Source organism: Carcharodon carcharias, chromosome 18, assembly GCF_017639515.1.
Source record: "Carcharodon carcharias isolate sCarCar2 chromosome 18, sCarCar2.pri, whole genome shotgun sequence".
NCBI lineage: Eukaryota > Metazoa > Chordata > Chondrichthyes > Lamniformes > Lamnidae > Carcharodon > Carcharodon carcharias.
In genome coordinates, this window is record NC_054484.1 from 26,457,687 (window position 1) to 26,476,134 (window position 18,448).

At 39.5% G+C, this 18,448-nt stretch overlaps 1 protein-coding gene across 2 annotated transcripts in view; it reads left to right on the forward strand.

Annotated features, from left to right (window-relative positions):
* The first annotated feature begins 113 nt into the window (after window positions 1-113).
* Window positions 114-18,448, forward strand: part of itsn1 (intersectin 1 (SH3 domain protein)) — a 188,687-nt gene continuing 170,352 nt past the window's right edge. The window contains exon 1 of one of the 2 annotated variants that reach the window (XM_041210808.1): window positions 114-337. The gene's annotated coding sequence lies outside the window, so the exon portion shown is untranslated. The remainder of the gene's footprint in view (window positions 338-18,448) is intronic. The other variant, XM_041210806.1, reaches the window with a different exon arrangement.

Sequence of the window (18,448 nt, forward strand, 5' to 3'; positions counted from 1 at the left end):
AGCGTCGCGAGGAGGTGGGCGGTGATGCACCCTCGGATAGGGCAGACCGCCTGTCAATCACTGAGTTGGAAGGGGCGGCCGTCGTTTCCGTTGTCGGGTTTGGTTGTTCAGGCGCGTCGGCTAACGTACAGAGAGAGAGAGGGAGAGCGAGAGCGTGAGTGTTAGCTTCAGACACTAGGCAACGGGCAGAGAGAGAGAGGGGGGGGGGCGGCCCCTTACCTCATCCGCTAACCGGCAGATCGAGAGGACACCTCGACTTACAAGGTAGACGGAGGGGAGGCCGTGAAGCTGAGGCTGAGTGAGCGACTCTCCCTCCGCCAGCCCTTTCCGAGATGAGGTAAGCGGCTCTCTTCCCAGCCCCTGCAATGGCTCTGCCTGCAGCCAGGGGATTACTGCCTCCTGTTATTTCAGGCACTGCTTGCTGCAAGCTTGTCCCCCCTTTTTTTTAATATATTGTGGTAACTCATTGGTGCTTCTTAGCCTTTAAACCACTTGCCTTTAGGAGCACAGTTCCCTTGTTTTTCTCTTGTACATTAAAAGTAAAGGAAAGTCAGTTGTTGGGGAGGTGAGGGACTCTATATGAGGTTATTTGTTGCATGTTATTGTCGCGGTGATTTTTGTTTCTAATTGCCTGGTGATTCTTGGACTAAGGGAGTATTGCAGGGATAAAACGTGGTGGGATGGAGGTTTATTTAGATCATTTGGCTTTCTGTCCCCTTTCCAGCTCTTCTGTTGCAGGGTGGATTGGGCCCAGGTAGAAGAGAATATTAAGTGTAATCTGATACAAGTATTTTTTGGACCATTGCAAGGAAGCGGGTAGTCCTCGTTTTTTCACATGGCTGTTACTTGATGGGAAGAATAATTTCTGTATATTATTATTTGTTGCTGGACATTTTATCTTGCGAAAATGCGGAGAGTAGCATATGCAAACCTAAAGGATCGTAGCTATCTCCTTTCCCCCGGTTTTTTTTTTCAAATCAAGCGTATTGAGCAACGTTAAAGCAGAACTGTGAAAATTCGATGCTTGCTGTTTCGTTTGCGCTAATCGAAATCGAGGAGTAAGCGAATGCTACAAGAATAGCGTCTTAAGGATTTGTTGGTTTCTAAAGTCGTGGTGGGCTCGGCGCCCGTTCTATACTTCAAAAAAAAATTCATCCAGTCTAAAACAGTCTGATCCTGGCGGTTAATTGACTATAATTGAGTGCGGCAACTCCTACCATTTTTTTTAACATTGACATTTGGAAAAGGTTATTTAGAAGTGTTATTTGTATTCGGCGAAATCTGAAATTTAGCATTGTACAGAGCAGATGATTATGAATTTTTCAGCAAAATGAGTAACCACCTTGAGATTAGGTTAGACTGTTGGAACTACGGTCATTAATCATGATGATGCAACTGACAGTATAACCTGATAACCTGGTGAGTCTTCCCAAATAATCTACTGTAAAATATGATTTATTCCATAGGTAGTATGTTGACTGAGTGTTAATGAACTGGGAAGCATGTGTAAAACGTATTCGGTAAAAGTAATGATTTGAGTTAGTAATCAGTATTGTGATCAGGTTGTTTGATTGGATAATAACACTGGTGTATGCGCATATATTTAGATTTTTGTGATATCCTATAACCCTTTCACTATAAATTGCAAAAAAAATCTTCATGCTGTTGTGAAAAGATCCTTATGCAAACTAAACTTTGACAGGTTTCAGATTGAGTTTTAACAGTCACAAATATCAGAATCTTTAGGAAAAAGTGCAGAACATGCAAATCAAAATTCTAAATGAATATTCTAAATTCTAACTAGAGATTTTAAAAATTTCAATATCAATCTTGTGTGATTTTAAACCTTTCATTTCTCAGCATTAAAATTCAAACCAATTTCTGATGTTTACAATATCAGTGTTTGTATATCAACTGAATGCAATTTGAAATTGTATTGCCAGTAGTGAAAAGATTTGAGTTAAATACCAGGTTTTATCATTCTTTGTGGAACAGTTGTGCATCACAGAGATTGATGACGTATTTTGCTGTTGTCATCAATGCAACTGGAAACAAGATGGTTAGAAATTGCAGTATGTTAAAATTTTATTCTCCATTATTTACTACTCTTTCCTCTTGAAACATACTGATGCCACATAGCTTTGAGAGTCTGTTGGAGACTGCTGTACCATTCTGTTAGTGTAAAATTAAATCATAAGGCTTGAGGAAGGATAGGGTCCTGTCATTTATTCCTCACTTTGGAGTGCCTGGATTGCACTTAACATCTTCCCATGATAATATGACTAAATTTGGGCAACTTACCCCTTTGTGGGGCAAATGACCTGTCCTAATTGATTGTCCCAAGCATTCATTAAATCTTGGCAGAGCATATATGGTTTTTAAAAATCTTCATGCAGAATGGGTTTACAGTTTTGTTACACATAGTCTACAGGACCAATCTTTTTGCAATTTGTCAAATAGTTTGCCCTCAACTGTTTAATGATTGAAACTAAATTGGGAAATAAATCCACTTAAATTTGTGAACAGGAATACTGGTAAAGAGATTTCACAATTCATATAGTTTGCATTGTAGAGACTTTGGTATTCCTTATAAAGGCATAATATGTGGCAATGAGTGAACCATTTAATCATGGTTACTGCTGTGCACAGAAATCATATCAGAAGTGGTTGAATACACTTACAATTAGAGGTTGATTACAAATGAATATATGAGATTCAGTTGGTAGTTATAGAAACGCATGAGGCAAATATGAATTATTAGGATATAGGAGGATTGGAAAGCGTGCAGAGATTTACCAGGATGAAACCAGAAATATGTGAGAATACAGAATAGGAAAGGATTGACAGACTGGATCTCTTTTGACAAAAGAAGGCTGAGGGGTAACCAGTTGGAGGTATGTAGAATTATGACAGATTTTGATCGAGTGGATGCAGAGAGGATGTTTACTCGTGTGGAGAAGAGCATAACATAAGGCCATCAATATAAGATAGTCACCAAGAAATCCAATAGGGAATTTAGAAGAAAACTTCTTTCCCCAAAGAATGGTAAGAATGTGGAACTCACTACACAGGGAATGGTTGAAATAAATGTAAAGATTCATATAAGGGGAAACTAGATGAGCTTTGATGGAGAAGGGAATAGATGGTTACGATAGTAGCTTTAAATGAGGAAAGATGGGAAGAGGCTCAAATGGAGCATAAGCACCAGCGTGGACTGGTTGGGCTAAATAGTCTGTTTGTGTGCCTTATATCCTTTGTAATTCCAAGTATTCTAATAAATGCATTATTATCATTTGTGCTGATATAGCCTTAAGAACCTTAGCTGAGACCCTGTAGGAATTACGCAAAGTAGGATTTATTTCTAACACTAGCATAGTGTCTATTAGATAAGTTGAAGTGTTTAATTTCTGATAACATAGCTGGCATTTAGAAATTGTGTGCTTTTTGTCCTTTTTAAGTTTCTACCTTTCATACAAATTTTTCCTCGGTGCTGGGAATGGACCACTTCTCCAACTTTTGGCACATTGTGTCGGTCTGTAGGGCTATCTGGTTGGTTATGGGGCAGGGGATGTGGCAGATTTTTACCATTTCACACAAAAATATTCAAGTACTTGAATACTGAACTCTACAAGAGTACTCTTACTGTACCGTACGGAATCTCCAGTTTGCCAATACATGTAATCAGTCCAACTATTACATCTCAATGAAATGGGTGCTGAAATAATGTAAAGATTGCTGATAGTTATCCTGATGCAGAAGCTGATTCAGATCATGACATGGATATGATTAAAGCTTTCTTTTTGAATAAAAAATGTACATATAGAAGAAAGTAAAATTTGGAGTAGTTGAAAGGCAAGCTGAGTCAAGGTTCAGAAAAGAGACTGATGACATAATTAAAATAAAGGAAAGGAAAACATCCAATAAGTGTAACTGATTGGTGTTGGCCGAAGGAAGTACTTGGAAAGTGCCAGGCAGACTCTGAATCTAGTAAAGGGCAAAGAAATGATGGGTGATGAATGTAATGTTTGTGAAAAGCAAAGGAAATAGCGGGCAAAAAAAATACAGGAAATTGAACAACGAGCGCTGGAGAGAAAAATTGGCCTAGTGGAACAATGAGGAGTTGGATTGGAGAGACAGAACTGGTTTGTTCTAAGCTGAGGAGGATGGATTATTTAAGCACAGGAAATGAGTTAAAGCAAAAATTCACATGTCTAGCTATTGATGATCTAACTGAAGTACAGAAGAAATCCTAGGAATATATTGAAGAAACGTAGGCAAAGAGGGGAAATAGAAATAGAAAAGGAAGAAGAGGTGGAAGTTGATTGTATAGGCTCTGAAGCCCTTGTGTGAAATGATATTTGCTGTCAGTGAGCTAAAGAATGGAAAGGTTGTAGGCATTGACAAGATTCCACTAGAATTAATTAAACTCATGGGAGAAAAGGCAGCAATCAACAATACCTGAAAATTTAACAGGTTTGGTTGCATATTTGCTTTCATGTAATCACAACCAAAACATATATGAACAAAACTATCAGAGTAATTTACATTTTAAAGGAAATTCTTTTTAATGCTCGGTATGTATATAACAATAATATAATTTAACAAGAGGTGGCACAGTGGCAGCAGTGTGCACCATATACAAGATGGACTACAGAAACTCATCAAGCCTCCTTCAACAGCACCTTCCGAGCCAGCAACCTTTACCACCCAGAAGGGCAAGGGCAGCAGATGCATGGGAGCAGCACAACCTGCAAGTTCTGCTCCAAACCCCACACCATCCTGACTTGGACCTAATATAGCCATTCCTTTACTGGGTCAAAACCCTGGAACTCCCTCCTAACAGCACTATGGACTGCAGCGGTTCAAAGAAATGGCTTCTCGAGGGAAGTTCAGGAAGGATAATAAATGTTGGCCTTGCTAGTGCTGCCCATTTTCAGCGAAAGAATACATTTTGAAAAAGTAATGAAAAGAACAGCATATTTCTTCTTCCTTCATACCTTCAATTAACTTCTCTGGCTCCTTTTTCTTTCTATCTGGCTAACTTCTTCTATTTCCATTAGCTTGAGTCTGCATTCTCAACATCTGTCAACTGAAACTTTGACACTGACTACCAACTAACTCCACTTAATGGTTGGAACTGTGACATTGATTTGTCTTAATCAAAGACCCTTGCTCACTTTGATTTAGCAGTGGATTCTGTGATACCAGCAAACTTTCCCTTTCCTCTGACTCTCGCTTTGAACTGCAAGAGGAATTTGGACTATAGGAGGGTTATCACATTCTCCTTTTGCCTGATTTCCTCTTTCAAGCAAATGATCTACATGACACTGACAGTCTCTCTCCAGTCTTCACTAGATATGTGAAACCACCTAGTCTCTTTACAATAGCTCCAATCACATACATCTCCTTATTGCATTGGTGGTTCTTCACCATGATCTTCTGACCAGCACTAAACTGTCTTAAGCTTCATGCCTGATGTCTCACAACTCATCTTCACTTTGTCTTGCTTTTCCCCCCTTAATTTTTTGTTGATGTAAGGCCTAAGCAAACTAAACCTCGTATTATCAGCGTGTTTAGACACTAACTGGTAAGCTGAGCAACCTGTTGTAGACTGGGGTTATTCTGTAAGAGAACAGAAAATTGTCTAGCCTGTGCCAGAGAGGAACATGGAAACTACTACCTAGCTTGTCACCTAGTAAATACTTTTGCAAAGGCCCCTTCATAATCTGTATACTTCTTTCTGCAGCACTATTTGATGCTAGGTGATATGGTGGTATTAGAGTATATTTGATGTAATTTATACTCAAATATTTCAAACTCTTCTGGCATAAACTGTGGACCATTATCAATTGCCAACACCCTGGCAACCCATGAATCGCAAACCAACTTCCCAAAACCTCAGTAGTTTTGGTACTTGTGGTGTTGGGCGTGGACTCGACGTTTATCCACTTGCTATAGTTATTTTTCCCTTCTGCTTCAAAGAAATCTACATGCAGTTGTTCCCACGGTTTCTTTGTGTTTGACCATGGAATGAAAGGAACCTTGGTTGGACCATTTCTCATTCTGTGGTGCATGTCATAGGATGGTTAAAACTTAATTGTCGCTGTTCTTTCTAATCTACCCAGCTGTTTACTTACTGCTTCCAGCTGTGCATAAGCCATTGGCTTAACCTTGCAAAATGTCAGCTGTACATGCTCTCTTAATGCCTAACATATTCTTACTGAGCCCAACTGTAAGTAACCATTCAGTTTAACAATATTTTCATAAACCGGCTCCTTTCCATCAGGGAAACTTCGTTCCTTCCAGCTACAACTAATAGCAAGTGATAGGGTGAATCATTGTATTCCACTGTAACATTAACTTCACCAATAGTGGAATATTGTTATTGGGATGACTTGTTAGTTTCACACCAGTTTTGCGATAGGGAATGTAACTTGGGGATTTTTTTGTACTCTCCTTCCAAGGTAAGAGACACGGCTGCACAGCTGGAAGCAGTAAGTAAAGAGCTGGATAGATTAGAAAGAACAGGGATAATTAAAATGGTGAAAACTTATGAAGTGCGCCACAAAATGAGAACCAGCCCAATCAAGGTTCCTTTCATTCCATGGTCAAACACAAAGAAACCGTGGGAACAGCTGCATTTGTATTAATAATGAGAGCAAGTTGTGAACCTACGACTTTTGTAGTGCTGGAATTATATCTTCAACCCTTCACTCTCACCTTCCATGTGCTGTTTTTCTTGCTGTCTGAGTGCAACTCTTGATCTTCCTGCTCGATTAATATCAACATCTGTTTCCACATCTGTCATATGCGCGTTCTCAGGTTGCCAGACTTCTGAACTCGTGTTAGATTTGCTACAACCTTGCATTTGTGCATGGCTGCGATCTGGAGCTTTACCATTACCTGGAGCATTACTGTTTCTTCTAGTTCTGCAGGCCAGTTCTTTCCCACAGGCATAGCACTTTGACTTGAAATGGGGGCATTTAAATGATTAGTGGCTACCATGACAACGGTAGCATCTAAATTCCTGGCGATGAGGCTGTGAACCTGACCACCGTGGCCCAGATCTTACTGAAATCTAGTGGACCTCCTCTGTTGGCTCATGAAAAGAACTCCCTTGCAATTTACAACTATGCTTTCTGCCATTTCCTTTCATGTCAGGTTATTGCCTTGCTCAAAAGCTTGGCCTGGATTTTATTGTTCTTTAGGTCTCCTACAAACGTGTCTATAAGGTTGATTTTTAAGTTTGCGCTATACCCAAGGTGACAAGAGTTTCTTTAATTCAGGAATGTAACCTTCAACAGTCTCACTTGGCAACTGCTTTCTTTCATGGAATGCAACTCAGTGCAATCTCATTCTTGGTCATGCCATACTATGAGCCCAGAATCTCATTAATTTCAGAATAGTCCATAGTATTGGGTCTTGCATGCAACATTGATTTGACGTGGCCTTAGAAGCACCTGGCCCATCATTTGCTTTATCCTTATCTCCTATTTTATTTGCTTTCAGCTAAAAGTGTAATCTTCATTCGTAATTGCACCAGTTGTCCTTGAGGTTAGAATTCCACCATTGTCCCCAAATATGTCTTGAGTGACATTTTTGCAATTACATACCATGCTGACTCACTGTCTACCTGAATATGATGTGCATGCACAAAGCAATCTTTGAAATTGCCAAACTTCCTCAAACTCAATTGCAGGAGGTTCTAACGATTTGTCAATGTTCTTCAGTCCTTAATTTCTCAAATTAAGTGTTGGAAAAATTCCACCCCAGCCTCGTTGCCATCTTTCTGTTGTGTATTGCACCAAGGGGTTAAAAAAATGAACATGTGGGCTCACAGCTGGCAGCCATTATTGAAATAACTATTTATACTTCCCCAACAGAGAGGGCAATATGACCAAATGCTCAGTGCTTGGAATATCCTACAACTGTCATTAAAATAATCACATCTCAGTAAAAAAAAACTAAATGCTAGTAGCTTTTTCATACCATCAGTTTGGCACTTTATGCCTGAAAGATTAAGCTCGCATTGCTTATAAGATGACAAAAAAACGGGTACAAATCTTAGGCAAGTGAAGAAAAGGGATAATGAGAGCACTGAGCAAGAGGAGCATAGGATATAATCATTCACATTTGCTTTTGTAGGTTTTGGAAAAGAAACCTTTTTCTGGTGAACGGGATCAAATTAACGGAGATAATAAAAAATATTGGTGTGGATTGGAATTAAAGGCTTTTAACGTAGAGTAAACTGCAGGCGTTGGGCTAGTAGATAGATTCAGATCCACTTGTGGTTAGAAGAGGAATGCAAGAGGACGCTGCTTGTCATCTATGTAGTTTGATGTGTATGCAGAAGTAATGGTAAGATAAGTGCTAATTAAGCAGATTAACAAGTGAAAGTTAGAGGTTAGCTCGTGAAAGCTATCGGATTTGTTGATGACAGTTCCTTGTTAGTATGCACGTGAAGTGGATTATAATTTTGATAGATAGCATCAATACTGCATTAATGAAATACAGAATGAAGATCAGTGTAGGCATGACCAAATTTATGAAGGTTTCTATAAATGCATGTGAATAACTGTGCATTTTAATAAATGTGAAACAATTATATCATCTGAGACAATTTAAGGATATGGGAAGTATGATGACCTAAAATGGCAGATGTGCCAAGGAGTCGAGAGTTCAGAGTGCAAATGGCAACGCTGCATTAAGTACGAAGACAAATATATTGCTTGGAGAACAGAAGACAAGATTAATGAAGAATTTATTATGGATATAGTGCTGAAACATGGACAATGAGGAGCCATACAAGATTAATGTGATTTGATATCAGAAAATGCAAATGAATTGGATTGAGCAGACGCTGAGATGGGAGATGGGATGTTGAAAGAGATGTTAGGGAGACAAAGAGGAAAAGAAGAATGCTTCTGGTCCACTTGATCTGACCTTAATTGAGTCCTTTGAAAATCCAAATCTATTACATTTACCACATTACCCTTATCTGCTACTTCAACCAACTCAATAAGATGGTCAAGCATGACCTTCCCTTTTGAAATCTCTGCTGACTACTCAATTAGCAACATTGGAACAGGAGTAGGCCATTTGGCTCCACTAGTTTGCTTCTGCCACTGTTTAGTAACGTTATGGTTGATCCTTGACCAAACTCCTTTGCCCCAGATCCTTAAATTTTTGTTATCCATAGATATTAATCATTCTCAGATTTAAAATTTACATTTGATCTAGCATCAATTTCTTTTGTGGAAGACAGTTTCAAACTTCAACCATCCTTTGTATGTAGAAGTGTTCCCTAATTTCAGTCCTGAAAGGCCTGGTTCTAATTTTTTAGATTGTGTCCTTTTGGGCTTCAACTCCCTAACCAATTAAAGCTGTTTCTTTCCATCTACCCAATTTGTTCCCCTTAATATCTTAAACTTCAATCAGGTCACCCCTTAATGATCTATATTCCAGGGAATGGAACCCTCGTTTGTGCAATTGCCTAATTGAACCCTTGGAGCCAGGTATGATTCTGGAAACTTATGCTGCACTCTAGGGTAATATATTATGTCAATATACTTAGATTTCCAGAAGGCATTCGATAAGGTGCCACCTCAAAGGTTATTGATAAGGTGCCACATCAAAAGTTATTGCAGAAAATAAAAACTTATGGCGTAGGGTGTAATGTCTTGGCATGTATAGAAGATTGGCTAGCTAACAGGAAGTAGAGTTGACATAAATGGGTCTTTTTCTGGTTGGCAGGATTTGATGAGTGGTGTGCCACAGGGATCAGTGCTGGGGCCTCAACTTTTCGCAATTTATATAAATGACTTGGATGAAAGGACCGAAGGAATGGTGGCTAACTTTCCTGATGACACAAAGGTAGGTAGGAAAGTAAATTGTGAAGAAAACGCAAGGAGGCTACAAAGTGTCATAGGTTAAGTGAGTGGCCAAAGATCTAGTAAATGGAGTATAATGTGGGAAAATGTGAAATTGTTCATTTTGGTAGGAAGAATTAAGAAGCTTATTATCTAAATGGTGAGAGATTGCTGAGCTCTGGATTCAGAGGGATCTAGTATCCTAGTGCATGAATCACAAAAGGTAAGTATGCAGTTACAGCAGGTAATTAGGAAAGCTGATAGGATGTATTGTGAGAGGATTGATTACAAAAATAAGGAGGTTATGCTTCAGTTGTACAGGGCATTTGAGACCACATCTGGAGTACAATACTGTTCTCCTTACTTAAAGAAAGATGTAAATGTGTTAAAAGCCGTTCAGAGAAGGCTTACTAGACTAATATCAGGAATGGGTGGGTCGTCTTATGAGGAAAGGCTGGGCAGGTTAGCTTGTATCCACTGCAATTTAGAAGAGTAAGAGGCGACTTAACTGAAACCTTTAAGATCCTGAGGGATCTTGATAGGGTGGATGTGGAGAGGATGTTTCCTCTTGTGGAGAATCTAGAGCCAGGGGTCACTGTTTAAAAGTAAGGGATCACTCATTTAAGATAGAGATGAGGAGAATTTTTTTTCCTAGCAGTTTTAGAGTCTTTGGAACTCTCTTCCTCAAAAGGCAGTGGAAACAGAGTCTTTGAATATTTTTAAGGCAGAGCTAGATAGATCCTTGATTAACAAGAGGGTGAAAGGTTATCAGGAGTAGGCAGGAATGTGAAATTGAGGTTACATCCAGATCAGCCATGATCTTATTGAATGGTGGAGCAGGCTCGAGGGGCCGAGTGGCCTACTCCTCCTAATTTGTATGTTCGCATGTCAAAGGATTCAATAAGTTTCAAAGCTAGTTTAACCTCTTGACGTTTTTCTATTACTCCTTTGAGTAAGGATTTAATTTATCTTTCCTATCACTGGCATTCTTCTAATTGCTCTGTAGTTCTCTGGACTTGTTCTATCCCCAATTTTAAATATAAGGACCACATTAGCTGTTTAATGTCCTCTGGCAGTATTCTCTTTTCAGTATCAATTTTCATATGTATGTAATAGTTCCTCTGCCATCTCTTTCCCCAACTTTTATTATGCATGGATGGAATCCACCTGGATTCAGTGGTCTTATCCTCTTTAAATTTAGTTAGTTATCTCCCCACTGTGTAGCTATCTTTTAAAATTTCTTCTGTATTGAATATTTCACTATTTAAATTCCTGGGTGATTTTAATTTTGTAGCTTCCCAATGTCTTCCTAATTGTTTTTTTTTAAACTTTTCTAATCTTTACATATTCCTTTTTGGCTTCCTCTCCTTTTTAGTCTAAGTACTTATTGTAGTGCCTTCTTATTTTTCAATATTGCCCTGATTTCTTCTTGTATGATAGCATCCCCTCGCTTTTTAAAGGGACTTTGTTCTACTGGATCCTCTTGATCACTATTAAATGTTTCCCACTGCAGTTTTATTTCCTTGTCTGTCAGTTAATGTTTCCAATCTATTTTCCTGAGTTCCATTTTCATCCTCTTGAAATAACTTCCCCCACCCCCTTCCCACGTCAGTTTATTACCTTGGTCTCAGTCTTGCATATGTCCTTTGCAATCTTTATCTTGATTCCTTACGTAGTGATTGCTATTGTCCAAATGATCCCTGACACTTGCTTCTCATCTGCCTAAAACAGCTAAATACTTTTACAACCATTGTCGCAAATTTAATTAAATTACCTCTGTGTTTCACCCTCATTTGTTAGAAAGAAGCTCTAGTGTAGAGTTGATGCAGGCAAAGAACTTAACTCGCAACATTTCTAATTATCTTATTGCAAGGTTAGAGAAATTGTAAAAATGCACTGTTCTTTTGCTTTCTAATCACGTTGCTGATCAAGAAGCATAGCAGCTTTCCCACTTATTTTTCTTTGCCCAGATCAGGCACAGCACAGGGCAAATGTAGAGCAAAGCTGGTTCTGCTTCCTGTCAACAATGTGCTGTGATCCCAACCTCAGGACCATTCCCTAGTGTCGTGGTATCTATTTTTCCACATTTCAACTTGTATACCTCCAGCATTTTCATTTGCAGTTAAATGTCTCTGAGCACAATACATTAAAGAAGAAGCGGCACAGTACCTGTCGTGCACGAAGGAAAGCAATGAGGATTAGCAGATGGGTGGTGATTCCAATGTGAGAGGTTTAAGGGGAGTTTTTAAAACCACCAAATAGTAAAGCAGAGAGAACTAGATGGAGATCCAGAAGACAGAAGGTGTAGTAGCTGAATGAGCAGCCACCAATTGTATTGTGGAGGAAGCATTATGTTTTAAAGTTCTCTAAATTACATTTTTCATGGATTATAGAGGTTTTTCTTAGATTTTTAGTTTATCTATTTGCGCTTAGTAGAGTAACAAGATTGATTCTATGCATTTACCCTTTTTCAGTGCTGGACCACATTTTTTATGATATTGTGAGAGTAGTTTGACTATATACAAGCTCGTACTAATCCTACTCTTATATTTTTGACCATTCTTGGTTTTTTAAAATCAATTTTTCACTAGATTGCCTGAACAATAGAACTGATGAGGCAGTTATTATTCCATGCCTCTTGATTAATCCCTGTAAGCTCATTCAGTTCTGTTCATTCAGAATCATAGAATGATACAGTCCGTTGCAGTGCATGTGGTGAAGTTATACACAGTGCTGTTAGGGAGTGGTGGTGGGTAGGGATGGGGGTGGGGTGTAGGAAGAGTTCCAGGGTTTTGATCCAGCAGCAGTGAAGGAGCAACAACATAGTTCCAAGTCAGGGTGGTAAGTGACTTGGAGGGAAACTTGCTGATGGTCGTGTTCCAGTGCGTCTGCTGCTCTTTATCATCTAGGTGATAATGGCTGCAGATTTGCTAGGTGCTGATGAAGAAGCCTTGGCTAGTTGCTGTAATCTGCCTTGTTTATAGTACACAGTATATGTAGACCTCTTTCCCACCCCACTCTGGGTTTCTTTTTGCCTGAACCCCCTTTAAAATTGTAAAATTTCATTTACATCACCTTTTCACATTCTCCTGCCAAAAGGTACCACTTTACACTGCTGTGTTAAACTGCATCTGCTGTTTGTGTACCCATTTCACCAATCCTTTGATTTCCTCTTCAACCCTGTTGCTATCCTCCTTGCTGTTCACTTCGGCCTCTTGTGTCATCTGCAAACTTTGAAATTATGCCCATATATCCAAGCTTAGGTTATTAATATGCGTCATAAAGAACACTACTTCTAATGCAATACCTGGGATGTTATTGCTTCCTTTCATTCTGGAAAAACAACCCTTCACCATTTCCTGCCCCTTGGCAAATTTTGAGTTTGCACTGCCACTGCCCCTTTAATCATGTGGCCTGTAATTTTGTTAAACAGTCTTCTATGTGGCACTTTATCAAACTCCTTTTGGAAGTCACAACATCAACTGCAATACCCTCATCAACAGCCTTTGACTTCATCAAAGAGCTTATATTCTTTATGATGCATATTTTTTTCAACTAAGTGACTTTCAGTTTGAACTGGTGTAAAATGATCTGGCAGTATAGATGTAACCTCTCTCAATTGCATAATGCCCATTTACTAAGGTCATTATAGTAATCTAGGAGTTGATTAGATCTATCTTGAGTTTTTTTTCCTGTTTTCTGCAAATTCCCTCCTGAGTCTATGGATTTCCTACTGAGCATGGTTCCACAGGCACCTTTTCCTTGAGTGCTCATGCTTAATGTGGGACTGATCTTGGTGTCCACACCCTCATGCTTCTGTCAGAGATTGGTGATATCAGGAATACAAGTATGCAAACTTGGCTTCTTTCCATCTTTCCTGACTAAGGTGTGCTGGTGCCATGTGTAACATACTCATCAATGTTCAATACAAGGAAATTTTGCTGTCAGTATTTGACAATCAGTGGCAAAATAAAAGTGGGTAGGAGTAACAATCCTGTGACGTAAATGAAGCACAAAAATTTGTTTTGGTGCTAAGCTGAAACAGAATATGTTTGTTTTTTTAATTGCCAGCACATCAGCAAGTGATGAATTTTTAAAAGCATTTTTCTTCAAGCACATTTTTTTTTTGAGTGAATCAATACTGAGAGAACACAGCTGTACAATCTGGTGAACAGAAGGGTGGGTGGTGTGGTGATGAGGTGCTGAAATTCAGATAAGATCACTGGACTGGAAAGAGAAAGCTAGTTTGTTTGTCTTTTTTTTTCTTGACCCAGAGATGTTTAGATGAATTGTAACCCACCAGCTGGGTGCCGCTAACTCGGCACAGACCAGGGATTGGCATGGCTCTTGCACTATGGAGTGCATTTGCTAACTGAGGCCAGGATAATTAAAACATGTATTGCAGTCAGTGTATATTGATCATTACTGGTGTTTCATTCCCTAAAATACTTTTAGAAAGACTAGCTTAGAATACACTTTGTCAGCTCATGCAAATCTAACTATGTGAACTTCAGAAAAAAAATCATTTTACTGAAATCATTTTTATAAATGAACATATACGGACATATGAAATAGTAGCAGAAATAGGCCATTCAGCCCTTCAAACCTGCTCCGCCATTCATTTAAGAACGTGGCGGATCTGTTTGTGTTCTGAATTCCACATTCCCATCTACCCCCGATAACCTTAAACCAATATTAGGCAAGGGAATCAATCTACTTCTCCCTATATTCAGTAACCCTGCCTCTACCTCCTTCTGAGGCAGAGTTCCAAAGTCTCTCAATCCTCAGAAAAAATTTTCTTCACCTCTGTCCAATAAGGGCGACCCCTAATTTTGAAACAGTGCTCCCTAGTTCTTGACTCACCCACAAGAGGAAACATCCTTTCCAAGTCCACCTTGTCAAGACCATTCAGGATCTTACATAATTCAATCAAGTCATTTTACCTCTTTACATGTTACTTTTAACCAAAGTATTAAAACACTATCTTTGGAATGGACTTTGAGCAATTGAGATTTAACTTGCTTTGTTTACCTCCTCTTGAATTGTGATTGCATTCAGCATCTGAATGCCAACATTTGAGACAGCAGACTTTTTTGAGGAAAGCTTCATGGAAATATTAGGTCAAGCTGCAAGTTTGTAGAAAACACCTGAGTTTTTATAATATTTACAATTTTGGTTTCATCTCAGAGGTGTGGCATGGCTTGTACTAATGACAGGTATGCCTATCCAGACCTGTAATTATCCTGGTTTGGATTTAATGATTTAACTCGTATGAGTAAGAATTGTGTGACCGCCCCCCTCAAGAAATCAATCCCTCCATTACTTTATTTTTCTTTACGTATCACTTTTTGTTGATTCAGCATTTGAGTTTAATTTGTAACTGGTTACAAACATACATTCTGTTAGTTTTTTCTCTTAGAAGTCATTCCACAACCAAACACCCCCATAGAGACAAAGGACCAACCCATTCAGGAGCAGGAGATACTGTGCTTTGAAGTGGCCATCTAGCTGCTCCCCTTGTACTACTAGAAACAACACATGTGTCTCCTGATCTTTCTTTTGTTTTGGGCAAATACAGCACATCACCCCTTCTGGGTGGGTGGAATGAATTTTTGGGATGGCTGTGTGCATTCCTGGACAACACCAGCAGGGATGAATGTCAGTAATTGTCCTGTAACTTCTCTGGTGCACTCTTCAAAGCGCCGTAGGGTGTAAGTGGTTGTGCATTTACACTGGGATTTTGCGGTGATAAGGCTGTGGGTGAGAAGGATTGGTGGAGGAGCACAAACGGACCCCAAAGTCAAGCTGGCTTTTGGAAACCAGGTGGCCAGGCGTCCCTAAATGCCATGGCTGATTCACTTTGAGATCTACCAGAAGGTCATTATTCCAGTAAGTCATATAGAGCTGAAGGAATTACTTCAAGTATGCTGGCACCTCCAGCTACCCAATGCTGACCAAACAGAGGGATGGATAGATTGCTTGACGCTGGTAGGAGAATCGCACAGCATCTGAACAGAGAAGAGATGGAAAGAAGGGAAGGTCAGAGGTTGCTTGTTTTCAAGGAGCTGATGGGTTTGTTGGGTGGACTTGAAGCTGAGAAGCAACCATTAGGGGTAGTGGAGGAAAAACCTCCATGTGTTCTTCCCCAACTAGCACTAGCCCAGGCAAATTTAGTCCAAATCTCTTGATGAGATTTCAAGATTTCAGGACAGACAGGGGGAACCTGGACAGAGAGAGAGAGAGGCTAGCTTCATCCACCAGATTGAAAGCAGCACCAACAAGAGTCACTCTGACCAAGAAATCATAGAAACAGTGAAAAGCGCTGTAGTCCCAGGGCCTTCTCTCAGAAGCTACCTTGAAAGTTGAGCTGGACTGACCCTCCCTAGCCTACGTTGTATGCTGAGGTCACACATGCTTCTAGAGAAAAGTGCAACAGAATTGTATCGTGTCTGTCTGGACTGGTACAAGAAAGTAGGAACACTGCCCAATCCTTCCTTGTTCGAATACGACTGTAAGATGTAGGAGCAGAAGTAGGCTATTCAGCCCATTGAATATGCTCCACCGTTCAATGAGATCATGGCTGATCTGATAATCCTCAACTCCACTTTCCTGCCTTTTCCCCATAACCATTGATTCCCTTACTGATTAAAAATCTGTCTTTATATACTTGATCTTAGTCACTTATGTCAGCATGTATATAGGATTTGGGCTTAATTATGATCCTATCATCATACAAAGCATGTTACTGCATACTCTCTTGACAGGACTATGGAGTGAATCAGTTAAGAATGAACTTTGCTCCTATTTAGAAAATCCTGGACCAATGGATAACAAATTGTTTGAGAAGCTTAATGCTGTAGCTAGTCATGAGGCAGAGTGATATGAGAAGCTGGGAAAAGCAAAGAGTGCTATGATCCATGATATCCAAGAAATGAATCGCATTCAGGAGGAATAAAAAGATCAAGGGAAAAGGAAACCTCAGATTACATCATAGAGTAGTTATAATGGGGGCCTTTAATTACCTGTATATAGACTGGGATAGTGGTAGTAGGCATTAAGGGATGAGCATTCCTAGATTGTGGTCAGGAGAATTTCCTACAGTATGTGTCCAGTCTAATGAGAAAGGAGGCACTGCTAGACCTTGTTCTTGGGAATGAGGTGAGCCAAATAGATAAAGTGACAGTGACCGTTGTATCATAAGTTTTAGGATGACGGTTGAAAATGACATTGGTCAATCCAGAGTAAGAATAATCAACTGGCAGCGAGTGGACTTCGATTGGGCAAGAACAGTACTAGACTTGATAGACTGGAACCAAAGGTTGGCAGGAAAAACAGCAGCTGAACAAAGGGCTACCTTCAGAGAGTCAAAAGGGAAGGGTAGGACAAATAAATCCACACATCCCTGGGTGACAAAGGAGATGGAAATTAAGTTAAAAAAGAAAAAGTGTGCTTACGGCAGGTGTCAGGTAGCAAATACAACTGAGAACCAAGCTGAATGCAGAAGGTTCAGAAGGGACATGAAAAAGCAAATATGAGAAGCAAAGAGGGATTATGAAAAAAGACTGGCAGCTAACGTAAAATGAAATCCCAAAGTATCCTATGAGCACATCAATAGTAAAAGGAGGAGTAGGGCATTTTCGGCACCAAAAAGGGGATTTACACATCGAGGCAAGAGGCATGACTGAGGTGTTAAATGAATACTTTGCATCTATCTTTACCTATGAGTGACCGAGGAGGAAACTCTCACTAGAAGGGTTTAAAATTGATAAGGAGGAGGTACTGGATAAGCTGTCGGCACTTAATTGATAAGTCACCGGGACCGGATGAGATACATCCAAGAATATTGAAGGAAGTGAGAGTGGAAATTGCAGAGGCACTGGCAATAATCTTTCAATGTTCCCTGGATTTGGGGGATGTGCTGTAGGGCTGGAGAATTGCAAACATTAGGCTCTTGTTCAAAAAAGGTTGTAAAGATTTTCACTGCAATTACAGACCAGTCACTTTAACTTCGGTGGTGGGGAAACTTCTAGAAACAATTATTTGGGATGAATTAATAATCACATGGAAAAACGTTGATTGATTTGGAAGAGTTGGCATGGATTTTTAAAGGAAAATTGTGTCTGACTAACTTGCTGGAGCTTTTTGAAGAGGTAAGAGAGATAGTTGATGAGGGTAAGGCCGTTGATGTATATCTGGACTTCCAAAAGGTGTTTGATACAGTGCTACACAACAGACTTGAGGAAAGTTATAAAATAAAAGGGACAGCAGCAACGTGGATACAAAATTGATTGAGGGATAGGAAACAGAGTAATGGTTCATGTGTATTTTTTGGGGTGGAAGAATGTTTGTAGTGGAGTTCCCCAGGGGGTTGGTATTGGGACCCTTGCTTTTCTATTTCTATATATATATATATATATATATAATTATTTTTATATATATATATATATATGAATGATCTAGATCTTGCTGTGCAAGGGATAATTTCAAAGTTTGCAGATGAAACAAAACTTGGGAGAATTGTAAGCTATGAGGAGGACAGTGTAGAACTTCAAAAGGATATTGGTGAAGTGGGCAGAAAG